Source organism: Oratosquilla oratoria, chromosome 3, assembly GCF_046742065.1.
Source record: "Oratosquilla oratoria isolate Oo_2021 chromosome 3, ASM4674206v1, whole genome shotgun sequence".
Classification (NCBI taxonomy): Eukaryota; Metazoa; Arthropoda; class Malacostraca; order Stomatopoda; family Squillidae; genus Oratosquilla; species Oratosquilla oratoria.
In genome coordinates this window covers 4804219-4817187 of record NC_134779.1, presented here as the reverse complement: position 1 = coordinate 4817187, position 12969 = coordinate 4804219, and positions in this window count along the sequence as shown.

Genomic DNA, 12969 nt, shown 5'->3' with positions numbered 1-12969 from the left:
GGGAGAGAGACTGGTGGAAGTTAATAGTTTTAGATACTTGGGTGCAAATGTGGCAAGAAAGGGAGTGGTGGGGGTGGAGATACAATGTAGACTGAGAGAAGTGAGTAAATGCCTTGGGAGATTAAAAAGTGTAATGAGAAATAGACATTTGGGAATGGATGCTAGGAAGATTGTATGAAGGACTAATTGTGCCGACAGTACTGTACGGGGAAGAAACATGGAACATAAGGGAGCAAGAGAAGAGGAGCTTGAATGTATTTACCTAGTTGTATTATACAGGAAGAGAGCTATGCTCATAGTGACCCGTCTTTGTATCTCTCAGCATCAAGTTCATTCTTAAATTCTTGTATAGTATATGCACATACTGTTGCCTCATCCAATTTATTCCAGATATCCACCACTCTGTGTGGGAAGCTATTCTTTTTCAGATCTCTTCTATAACTATCCTTTTTTGAGTTTCTTTTCATGTCCTCATGTTTTTCTCTTATCCCACTTTAATAAATCATCTCTGTCTAGAACTTCCATCCCTTTCATAATTCTGTAAATGGTCAGTCGATCTCTTTCTACTCTTTGTTCCAAGGTTGGCAGTTCCAACTTGGACAATCTTTGTTCATATGTCAACTTGGAGAGTGTTGGTGCCATCTTTGTCTTTGTTCTTTGTATTCTTTCTAATTTCTTTATTCTTTTTAGTTTTAGTACTTAGTGTCCATAGTGTCGCAGCATACTCCAATCTTGGTTTTATCATTGCAACTAATATTTTCTTTACCATTTCTTCATCCATGTAGTCAAAGGCCACTTTTATTGATCTTAGTGAATTGAAGGTTTCTCCAACTATTTTGTTGATATGCTTGTCTCATGACATGTCTTACTGATAACAACTCCTAAGTCCCTTTCCAAGCTAACTTTTTTAACTTTCTTTGTGCCAATCTTATATTGTCCCGATATTCTATTTTTACTTTTTCCAAACTCCATTATATATACTACATTTCTTGATGTTGAAGTTCACTCCCCACTTTTGACTCCATTCCCAAACTTTATCCAGGTCTTGTTGTAGTGATTTGCACTCTTCCTCTGTAATTACTTTCTTTAGTAGTTTTGCATCATCTACAAAAAAGTTCATATAACATTCCACACCATCCATGAGATGGGGTGCCTGAGAAGTATGATAGGGGTTACTAGGCTGGATAGAGTGAGAAATGAGGTGAGGAGGAGAACAGGGGTGGAAAGGGAGTTGGGAGATAGGGTTGATGAAAGAGTATTGGGATGGTTTGGACACAAGGAAAGAATGAGTGAAGGAAGACTAGTAAAAGAAATGAGGAGGGCAGAGGTGGAAGGAGTGAACATGAGGGGGCAACCTAGGATGAGATGGATGGATGGGGTAAAAGGAGCATTGAGAAAAAGGAGAATGTCTGTTGAGGAAGGACGGGAGACAACAGAAGATATGGGGTGAATGGAGAATGGTTGTGTATGGATGATGCTGTAATGCATGAGGGGGAGTGGGTGGGGGATGGGGGGGTGAGGGAGTATGTATGAGAAATAAATTGACACAGCCCAAGGGAATTTCTCCATGTCTTCTCCTTTTCTGCATGAGGGGATGGAAAGGGGGGTCGCTGATTTAATGAAGTGGCCTTGCTGAGGATGTGCTGTGTCTTGCAACACTACTTCTGACCCAGGGCAGTGGACAAGATGCAAGGATGACCCACCATCCAGGAGGTGCCACCAAGATAAGAGGGAGTGAAGAAGGTAGAGGGAGGTGGAGCATGTAGAGGATGGAATGTTTGGGGGTGGTTTTTATGCCTTTGCTTTTTGGCTACCTCCCTTGTATGGGGGAAAAAGCCTTTGGTTTATGTATGTAATTTTCTCACTATTGTAACACACACTTTGAACTTACTCAAATGTAACAACAAGCTCTGGTTCACTTCCATCAGTGAGGACTTTAACTCCTCCCCCAGACCGAGCTTCGAAGAAGGCATTCACGGACCTCTAAAAAATGAAAGAGAAAAATCATACTAGTTTCTACATAGATTTTTTTTCTTCTTCTTAAAACAGTGTTTGATACCAACACACGTTTGGTGCCCAAAGAACTAACATTAAGAAAAGATATTCAATGTAGATCAAAATTTTATGACCTAAAATGAAACGATTTTTTTACACTGTTTGGTAATGTACACAAAATATGTTTGGACAATTATCAGTGTGGGAAATAACTTTTTTTTTGTAAAAATTCCATAATCTTACAGGTTCAGGAAAACATGTTGAAACGTGCAAGATCTTGTGCTTACCTCCAGATTCCAATTTCTATCCTGTAGATAAAACTGGCCACAAGCTTCATCTGTTCCAGTCACTTCAGCAAACTGTTCAACCAATTTCTGCACAAATGAAAATAAACATACAATGATAGCAATCGTTGACTCAAGTTTCAATGCACCCAACAAAATTACCAATTTCATACTAAACATTCTCATTTTCATATACATAATGCACTCATGTAAATCTGTTCTATTTCATATACAAAAGGAATCTTCTCCCTTGTAGGAAAGGTAGCCAGCATAGGCATGTACCTCTCATCCATCATCCATTTGTTTCTTTTTCATCTTAGGTCCTTGTGGATGAGAGGTCATCCCTGCCTAGGCCGCAAGCAATGCAACAAGACACCGCATATCCACAGCATGGCCATCCATTTACACGGCAACCTTCGCTCCTCATCTCTTGGAGCAAAAATTAAGATGAGAAGAAATCCCTTCAGGCCATGCCACTTTATCATCCATTCACAACAATTCCCTATTCACACCTATCCCCTGCCTTCTACCTTCCCTATCTAATGGGCATTCCCCTTTTACTCAAGACTCCCTATTCTCGTCTCATTCTTGGTCCACCATACAAATTCGCATGATCCATCTCTACCTTTCATACTCTTTTTGCTGGTTTCTCCTCACTCATTCTTTCCACATGTCTACACCATCCCAAAATTGTTACATCAGCCCTATCTGATTGCTCCTTTTCCTCCCCTACTACTCACTTCTCACTCTATCCCCATTATACTTCTCGAACACATCTAAATTTCTCCTTTCTGCTTCCCTTAAATTCAAAGCCTATACCCCAAGCAGTGCTGTAGACACAAAAACCCTTTTATATGATCTTGTTGCATCCAATCTCAGATACCTATTTCTTATGACACTTTTCATTCCCCCAGCAATTTTCAATTATTATTTCCAACTATGTGTTCTTGTCATTATCTGCATTTCATGTAGTATATTGATTCTTTGCCAAATAAAGTCTAGTCTATCTATCTATCTATCTACTTGCTTACCTCAACTCCCACTCCTTCATTCCCTATTACACATTGGCATAAATACTTAAAACATCCACCTCCTCTAACCTCCCCCTTTCAAACTTAACTCCAACTTACTGTCACCCTCTCCCTTTGTACATCTCATAACCTTGCTTTCACCCACATTTCTTTTCAATTTCCTCCAATCACATACCTTCCCAAACCCCATCATCTATTACCACAGACCATTCTCTGACCCAGCCACAGATGCAAACATCATCAGCAAACAACTGGCTCACCTTACACTTCCCTTTACTCTCTCTGCCCATTTCCAATCTTCCCATCACCCTCACATTCATCTCCCATATCAACCCATACATGTACACATTGAACAGCCGTGGCAACATAAAATAGCCCTGGCACAGCCCTACCTTCTAATAAATTGGTCTGATCTAGTCTGATGATCTCTAGGGATGCTAAATGCATACCCCATAGGAGGTTAGGTTAGACTAGACTAAATTATCAGACTTCTGTTTGTTCAGATGTTGGCGAGATTCAAGAAGCCATATTTGTTTTTGTTTGTTGTCAATGACAAACTAATGGAAGTCTAGTAAATTGGTCTAGACTAGTCTGATGACCTCTACAGATGCTAAATGCATATCCCATATATATATATATAGTACTACCTCTCATTAACAGACGTTAATTAGCTGTGTTTGCATTTTTTTCGCTGTGTTTTCGGTGTTTTTGGTGCTGTGCAATCACTATGCCACCCAAAAACCACTCCAAATCAACAGGTTATTCACATCAACGGACACCGTTACCCCCTTTTTAGTCCGTTAATGAGAGGTAGTACTGTATGTATGTGTACGTATATATATATATGTGTATATATATATATATATACATGTATATATATATACATGTATATATATATATACATGTATATATATATACATATATACATGTATATATATATATATATAAGTGTGTATATATATATATATACATATATATATATATATATATATATATATATAACACTTAGGTGTGTCCTTCTGGAGACTTATCAAAATAAATCTTTCAAATCCACAAAAGAAAGAGGTGAAAGATGTGTTTGTGTGATAATGGAATAGAACCATGGGTCCTTTGTAATAAGGTCTAAAAACTGCAGTCTGCTTGGTTATAAATGATCTACTTGAAATTTTAGATGAGAGTAAATGTGCAGTTTTAGTTTTGCTAGATGTTAGTGCTGCTTTTGATACTGTGGTCCATGAAGTTCTTTTACATGATTTGAAATCTATTGGAATTGTAATGATGCTTGGATATATTTGAAAAACTACTTAATGGATAGAAAATATTGTGTACAAATTGGTGACTCCTTTTCATCATTTGAAACTTTACACAGAGGTGTACGGTACCCCAGGGGAGTGTTTTAGGGTTTTGTTTAGTATATATATACAATGGGTTTATCAAGAGTCTTAGAGAGATTTGGAGTAAAGGTTAAACTGTTAGCTAGTGATATTTTTATTTTTCAATATATAATATTAATGATACAGCTGTTGTATTGAATAGTATTTTATCTGTTGGGGATTGGATGGCACTTTGACAGTTAAAATTAAATGAAAGGAGAATGGAATACATGATTATTGGAAGTAAAGCTAAAATTAGTAATTTAGGTGATACAAATATGGTTGTTAATCTTTTCAGTTGATGCTACTCAGAAAGTATGATTTGGGTATTATAACTGATAGCAATTTGTCTTTCCATGATCAAATAAATAATTTGGTTAGAATTGCTGGTTACAATTTAAGAAATATTGCATTTATTAAGAAATATATTGATGTAAGTTCTCTGAAAAAGGTTGTAATTAACTGTGTTGTTACTTCGACTTAATTATTGTAATTCTATAAACTGTAATCTACCAAATATTCTACTTATACTTACTTACTTGATACTTGATGTGACGATTCGATGCTGAGCTCCGTCTTGCATGACACTCTGCTCAGCTGAAAACGATTATACTAGCAACCAAAATCCGTCCTCATTGACATGCTGTTCATGTCATAGCACTCAGTGAACAAATATGCCTTTAGTTCCTTCTTGAAGGTTATGTAGTTCTTGGATATCCTTAAGCGTTCGGGTAATTTATCATATAACCTTGGAGCACTATTCACAAAGGCTTTACGACCCATTTCGGTGTTGAATCTTGGCTCATTTAGCCTGTCCAATTGAACATTACGCCTGAACATCAAGTCAGAAGTTGTACTGAAGTCACTAAGCAATTCTTTGAGGTAGACTGGTTTTCCAAATTTAATCACTTGATATACTAGTGCGCATATTTTATAAATGATCCTCGCCTTAATAGGCAACCAATGTAAGCTTATCAGTACAGGAGTTATTCTCTCACTCCTCTTTAAACCCACTATCATCCTCGCAGCTCTGTTCATAACTAATTGTAGTTTCCTCAACAAGTGGTTAGGCAGTCCATAATACAGCGAGTTGCAATAATCAAGCCTACTTATCACGTAGTTATGAACAAGCATTTTGATAGTTTCTTTATCCAGATATTTCCTTACAAAGGTTATGTTTCTCAGGTGATAACTAGCCACTCCAACCACATGATGCACCTGACTCGCGAGATTTACATTTCTGTCCATGATCACTCCCAGATTCTTAATATTGTCTCCCACAGTCATCGAGACACCATTTATGTGCAACCTTGGAATGTTTAGCCTTACCAAATAAATTTCTTTCCCAACTATCAGGCACTCTGTCTTGTTTTCATTAAGTTTTAGTTGTTTGAGTTTCATCCAGTTTCTAATGTCATACAGTAAGTCATTCAGCACTGTCTCTATGCTATGCACATTGTTCACTGCCATATAGAATTGTGTATCATCCGCATATAGTTTAAAACTGACCCCATGTCTATTCAATAGATCAGAGAGCCCTCTAGTATATATGCAAAACAAAATTGGACCGAGGACACTTCCCTGCGGAACCCCTCTCATTAGCTCCTTTGGGCTTGAAAGCGATTCACCAACTTGTACTTGGTATGTTCTGTTCTCAAGGAAACATTCGAAGTACCTCAGTGCCCTCCCTTCTTTACCTATGTTCCTACAGTCTTGCAGTAATATAGAATGGACCACTGTATCAAAAGCAGCACTAAGATCAAGTAGAATCAACACACCACATTTTCCTTCATCCATTAACATTCGCATATCATTTACTACTGAACACAGCGCTGTTTCCTTAGAATGTAGTTTACGGTAGGTAGATTGACTATCAGGAAGAGCATGTACTAATTCAAGGTGAGTGTTCAGTTGTTCGAGGATAACATTTTCAATAATTTTAGACAGGAATGTCAGATTTGAGACGGGCCTGTACGAATTTAAGGATTGGCTATCAAGACTACCTTTCACTATCGGCTTAACAATCGCTCTTTTCTCAGATAATGGAAAAGTATTTTTTTCAATGCTAAGATTAACTAAATCTTTGATAACACTTACAAAGTCTTCAAAATTCTCACTACACTCGATGTCACTTATCGGGATGGGACCATTGCTACAATATGTCGACCGTGCTCTACGCAATATGGATTTCACCACACCCAGATTTACTGGTCTAAAAGATAGCAGTCTTGGTTCATTTATGTCTCTAGTCACGGGTAGTGACTCGTTTGTATCATCCTGAAAATTTGCCACTATATTTTTCACCTTATTGTCAAAGAATTCTACGAATTTATCTGCAAGGGCACTGTCTGTATAACCCTCTGGTAATTTGACTTTCTTTTTTGTACCAGTGAGATTATCTAATATTGTATATAACTTATGAATGTCATTTTGTGCTTCAATAGTCTTAGACCTATAAAAGTTACGTTTCATTTCTATGATCAGCCTTCTCTCATGGTTTCTTGCAATTTTATAATCATTTCTAGTCTGTTCACTCTTATGCCTATGCCACAGTCTTTCCTTTTTAATTTTGTCTTTCTTGGCTCGAGAAATTTCACCGTTAACCACTTCCATACGGTGACGCCTACATAGGCGGCATGAGGAGCAAGTGGGTACTCGATGATGCCGACATTAGCATCTTGATTATATTTATTGTAGTCGTACCTACGTAATTTCCATTCTCTCTAAACTGGCTTCATCAATTTTCTATGGTTATCAAAATACACGGGTGAAAGAGAACGAACGATTGAGCACTGACTATTTTTTATAATGAGATTTTTACGACGCAACATCGCACATCGGGCAGCTAATGCTGCCAGATGTGCGATGTGCCCCGGAGTGAAGAGGTTAAACCAAGGTGCATTGTCTCTAGGTTTAATTTCTTTTTCAATAATAGGGCACACCTTATTATACTCCTCACTCACACTTCTATTGTAAAGTTCGAAAAAACAATTTCCTTATCCATCTCATGTTCACATTGATTATGTTTTTTATCTGATAGTATTTGGATCACTGAGGTCACAAAATGATCGGGCTTCAAATCTTTTTTTAGTCTGATTTTAATTTTCTTCGTTTGTCTCGTCGCCGTATTAAAGGGGATAGCAAAAGTAATTAATTTATGTATAGGTGATAAACGACATATCTCTTCAACATCAAGTTTATGAATTAGGTCTCTGTCCTTCTCACAAAACACCAAATCCAACATGTGGCCACTGACTGAAGTTGATTTGTTTAACTTGTTTGTTAAATTAAATGAGTCCATTAAATTAGGGTCTATAAGGGGCGCCCCTACAGACCAGAGCCACACATCATTTTGTCTATGATAGAGGAAAAACTCTGATCATAGAGAAATTATGACACTTTTATACTACGACTGTCCCTCCGTTATGCTGTCCTCCAACCCCTTGTTGCTGTCCTGTACCATTTCTCTGAGTATTCCTTTTCTGTGATGGGGGGATTCCCTGTTGTGGGGGAAAAGAATACTGCCACCAAGTATTCCCACTTGGATCGTAAGAGGCGAGAAGAAAGGGACGGGGATTGGGACTAGGCATCCTTCTCCTTGTAGCCCCACAGGGGAAATTCCTAAAAAAAAAAAAAAAAAGGCATAAGAGGGGCTGGAAAGCCTCGGACCAGCACCCTAAGGTTTGGGTCTTTTAATGTGCGTGGATGTGGTACAGATGAGAGTAAAAGGGAAGAGATAGGTAGTATGTTTGTGAGAAGAAAGATGGATGTGTTGGCTTTGAGTGAAACTAAGTTGAAAGGTAAGGGTGAGTGTAAGTTTGGGAGTGTAAGTGGGAGGTTATCAGGAGTGAAGAGAGGGCGAGGGAAGGAAGGGGTGGCTATTCTAATAAGCGAAGAGATAGGTAAACAGGTAGTGGAGTGGAAGGAGGTTTCCTCAAGGATAATGTGGATGAAGGTGAAACTGAGGAAGGAGATGTGGGTCTTTGTAAGTGCATATGGGCCTGGTAGTGAGAAGAGTGTAGAAGAAAGGGAGGCCTTTTGGATAGATCTAAATGAGTGCATAGAGGATTTGGGAAGAAATGTCAATGTGATAGTACTAGGAGATCTTAATGCTAGGGTGGGAAATGGTCCAATCGATGGAGTGGTTGGGAAATGTGGAGTTCCAGGAAAGAATCGTAGTGGAGAGTTGATGGTGGATATGTGTCTAGATAGAGAGTTGATGATAGCAAATACAGTGTTTTGGAAGAAAGTCAAGCATAAGTACACATGGGAGAGGGTGGTGGAGGGAAGGGTGGTAGAGCGCTAATGGATTATGTAGTGGTAAATAGGATTATGATAGGAAGAGTTAAGGATGTACATGTGCTAAGGGGAGAGGGTGGGGGAATATCAGATCATTTTTTGGTGGAAGGTAAGTTGAAAGTGGAGGATAGATGGAGGAAGAGGAAAACGGCAAAAGGTAGGGAGGTTCTTAGAGTGAACTCTTTGAATGAGAAGGAAAAGGAGAAGGAGTACAGAAAGAAGCTGAAGGAGTGGGAGGGAGTAAAGGGTAGAGTAGAGCTGGGTGTGGAGGAGGAATGGGGATGGTTCAAGGAGGGAGTCATAAAGTGTGCAAGGATGGTGTGTGGAACAAGAAGGACAGGGGGAAATAGAAGAAAGGGTAGTGATTGGTGGGATGAGGAAACAAAGAAGGTTGTAGAAGAGAAGAAGCGAGCTTTCACAGATTGGTTACAAAATAGGACGAGGGAGTCATATGAGAGGTACAAAGAAAAGAAAAGAGAAGTAAAGCAAAAGGTAAAGGTTGCAAAGAGGAGAGTAGATGTGAAATGGGGTAAGAGTTTGACAGAAAATTTTGAAAGTAATAAAAAGATGTTTTGGAAAGAAATTAAGAGAGGAAGAGGAGGCGAATCAAGTAGAGAAGAAAAGGTAAAAGGTGCAGATGGAGAGATGATAATGGAAGAGAAGACAGTAAAGGGAAGATGGGCAGAATATTTTAGGGAGTTGCTAAATGTGAAGGAGGATAGGGAAGGAAAGATTGCTGCAGTGGGAAGTGCGAAGAAAATGAGAGTGATGAATGAGGAGAATGGAGGAGAAATAAGGAAGGATGAGGTGAAGGCAGTTGTTAAGATGATGAAAGCAGGTAAGGCACCTGGTCTGGATGGATGCCATGTGGAATGTCTGAAAAAGGGAGGTACAGTGATGGTGGACTGGTTGGTGAGGTTATTTAATGTTTGTTGGAGAGAGGGTAGAGTGCTGGAGGACTGGAGGAGTGCCTGTATAGTTCCTCTTTACAAGGGAAAAGGGGACAAGTGTGAATGTAGTAGTTTCAGAGGGATTAGCTTGTTGAGTGTAGTTGGGAAGGCTTATGGGAGGATCTTGGTTGAGAGGATTAGGAGAGGAACAGAAGGAGTAATTGGTGAGGAACAGTGTGGATTTAGGATGGGTAGAGGTTGTGTAGATCAGATCTTTGTGGTAAGACAGATATGTGAGAAAGCTATAGGAAAGGGGAAGGATGTTTTTTGGGCTTTTATGGATCTGGAAAAGGCTTATGATAAGGTAGATAGGAAGGCACTGTGGGAAGTTATGCAAATATATGGGATAGGAGGAAAGCTTCTGGGAGCTGTCAAGAGTTTTTATGAGAATAGTAGAGCTTGTGTCAGGATTGGGAATGGAGAGAGTGAGTGGTTCGAGGTAAAGGTGGGACTTCGTCAAGGATGCGTTATGTCACCCTGGCTGTTCAACTTATACATGGATGGGGTGGTGCGAGAGGTGAATGCAAGGGTAGTGGGCAAGGGATTGGAGATGGTTAAAGAAAATGGAGAAAAGTGGGAGGTGAGCCAGCTGTTGTTTGCGGACGACACTGCGCTTGTGGCAGGATCGGAGGAGGGATTGAGGAAGTTGGTGACAGAGTTTGGGAGAGTATGTGATAGAAGAAAGCTAAAGATAAATGTGGGTAAAAGTAAGGTGATGAGATGTACAAGGGGTGAAAGTGGCAGTAGACTGGAAGTGAGCATTAAGGGAGAGCAACTGGAGGAAGTGGATAGTTTTAGATATTTGGGTGCAAATGTGGCAGGGAAAGGTGGAGTGAAAGTGGAGGTAGAATGTAGATTGAGAGAAGCGAGTAAATGCCTTGGTGGATTAAAGAGTGTAATGAGGAATAGACATTTGGGAATGGATGCTAAGAGGAGACTGTATGAAGGAGTGATTGTGCCAACAGCACTGCATGGGGCAGAAACATGGAACATAAAGAGAAGAAGAGAGAAGGATTTGAATGTGTTTGAGATGAAGTGTCTGAGAAGTATGATGGGGGTTACTAAGCTAGATAGAGTGAGAAATGAGGAGGTGAGGAGGAGAACAGGGGTGGAAAAGGAGCTGGGAGATAGGGTTGATGAAAGAATATTAGGATGGTTTGGACACATGGAAAGAATGAGTGAAGAAAGACTAGTAAAAGAGGTGTGGAAGGCAGATGTGGAGGGAGTGAACATGAGGGGACGTCCTAGGATGAGGTGGATGGATGGGGTGAAGGGGGCTTTGGGGAAGAGAGGAATGTCTGTTGAGGAAGGACGGGAGAGGACAGAAGACAGGGGTGAATGGAGAATGGTTGTATATGGATGATGTTGTGATAACATGAGGTGGAATGGGCGGGTGGATGGGGGATGAGGTAGTACTGTATGTGTGAGCAAAATTTGACGCAGCCCGAAGGGATTTCTCCCCGTCCTCTCCTTTTATGCAATGGGGGGACGGAGAGGGGGGTCGCCGATTTAATGAAGCGGCTTTGCTGTGGATGTGCTGTGTCTTGCGACACTGCTTCTGACCCAGGGCAGTGGACAAGGTGCAGGGATGACCCGTCATTCAGGAGGTGCTAAGATAAGAGGGAGGGTGGAGGGGTGTGGAGTGTATTCAGGGATGGAATGGGTGGGAATGATTTTATGCCTTTTTCTTTTTGGCTACCCCCTTTGTAAGGGGGAAAAAGCCTTGGTATATGTATGTATGTATTAAATTAATAAAGTCTATCACTCCTCTCCCATTTATATCATCCATCCACATATTAAAGTCTCCACAAATGAAAGTGTTCATGGTCACCATGTCTAATGTTTCCAGATACGCACCAAACTCCTCCAAAAAATCATTAATACCCAAATTTGGAGGTCTGTACACCACTACAAACATGCATTTTCTATTCATGATTTCACATCCAACTCTAAGTAGTTCATAACTGTTTGTTTCCTGGGTAGGATAAAACTTAATTTTAGTAAATGAATTAGTAAGAAATAGTCCAACCCCACCTCCTCGTTTCCCCATTCTCGGTGCATGTAGGTTTTGAATAGAGCTGCAAGATTAATCCTCTTTCGTCGTGATGGGATCAATTGATTTGCGCTGGCTGCCCATAAAAGCTAGAATTAAGTATAAAATATATGTGATGACTCATCAAGTTCTACAAATTGGAAAAACCATCATACTTAAGGAGTCTATTGGAAGCGGTCCACCCTATTAAGCAAGGCGTAAACACCAACTGAGTTGACTCAAGTCTGACCCTATTTGAACCCCAAATTGTATCATATGTTGGTATTCACTCTTTTAAGTCAGTCTTCCCAAGATTTTATAATCGTCTTCCACTTGATCTATAACATATCGTCAGCATCCAAGGTTTCAAAGATAAACTCGAGATGTTACTAATGTTCAGATATGGAGACCTCACCATCAGAGAGGAATACAGATTGAAGTTGAAGTAGATCTTGATTGATGTGAGGGTCTTGCAGAGCACCATTGGTGGAGTGGGACCAGATAAAGAACCACAAGTAACAAGTACCAAACATAATTCTTTGTTTTCATCATATAGGTCCTTTGACACCGATTAAAAGTGCTTTTATCCATTACCAGTGCTTTGGTAGGCCCATTTCCCATCTTAACTGCATAAAAATTACTTTAGCTTCTTTGATGAACCACCTGTACCAGGCTACACTGACGAATGGCAGTCAACAAACACCATACCAGACCAAGTGGCCTTAAAGGAATTGGACGCCAAGAATGGTAACAGTTACAGAGGCAGATCACCGTGGCTGTGAAGAGGTCTTCTAGACATCTCCAAGTAAAATAAAGTTGACTAATGGAACACTCTCAGTATCTAAGTATATAGTGACTAATGCATAGGAATATGTTATAGCTGGCTAAAAACTCTCAGAGGTATGGATCATGATAAGACTACTTATTTCCTTACTACCTCTTGTACAGATATACCTTCTTCTCATGCGAATTTGCATGTACATGCACAATCAAATTGGTTTTATT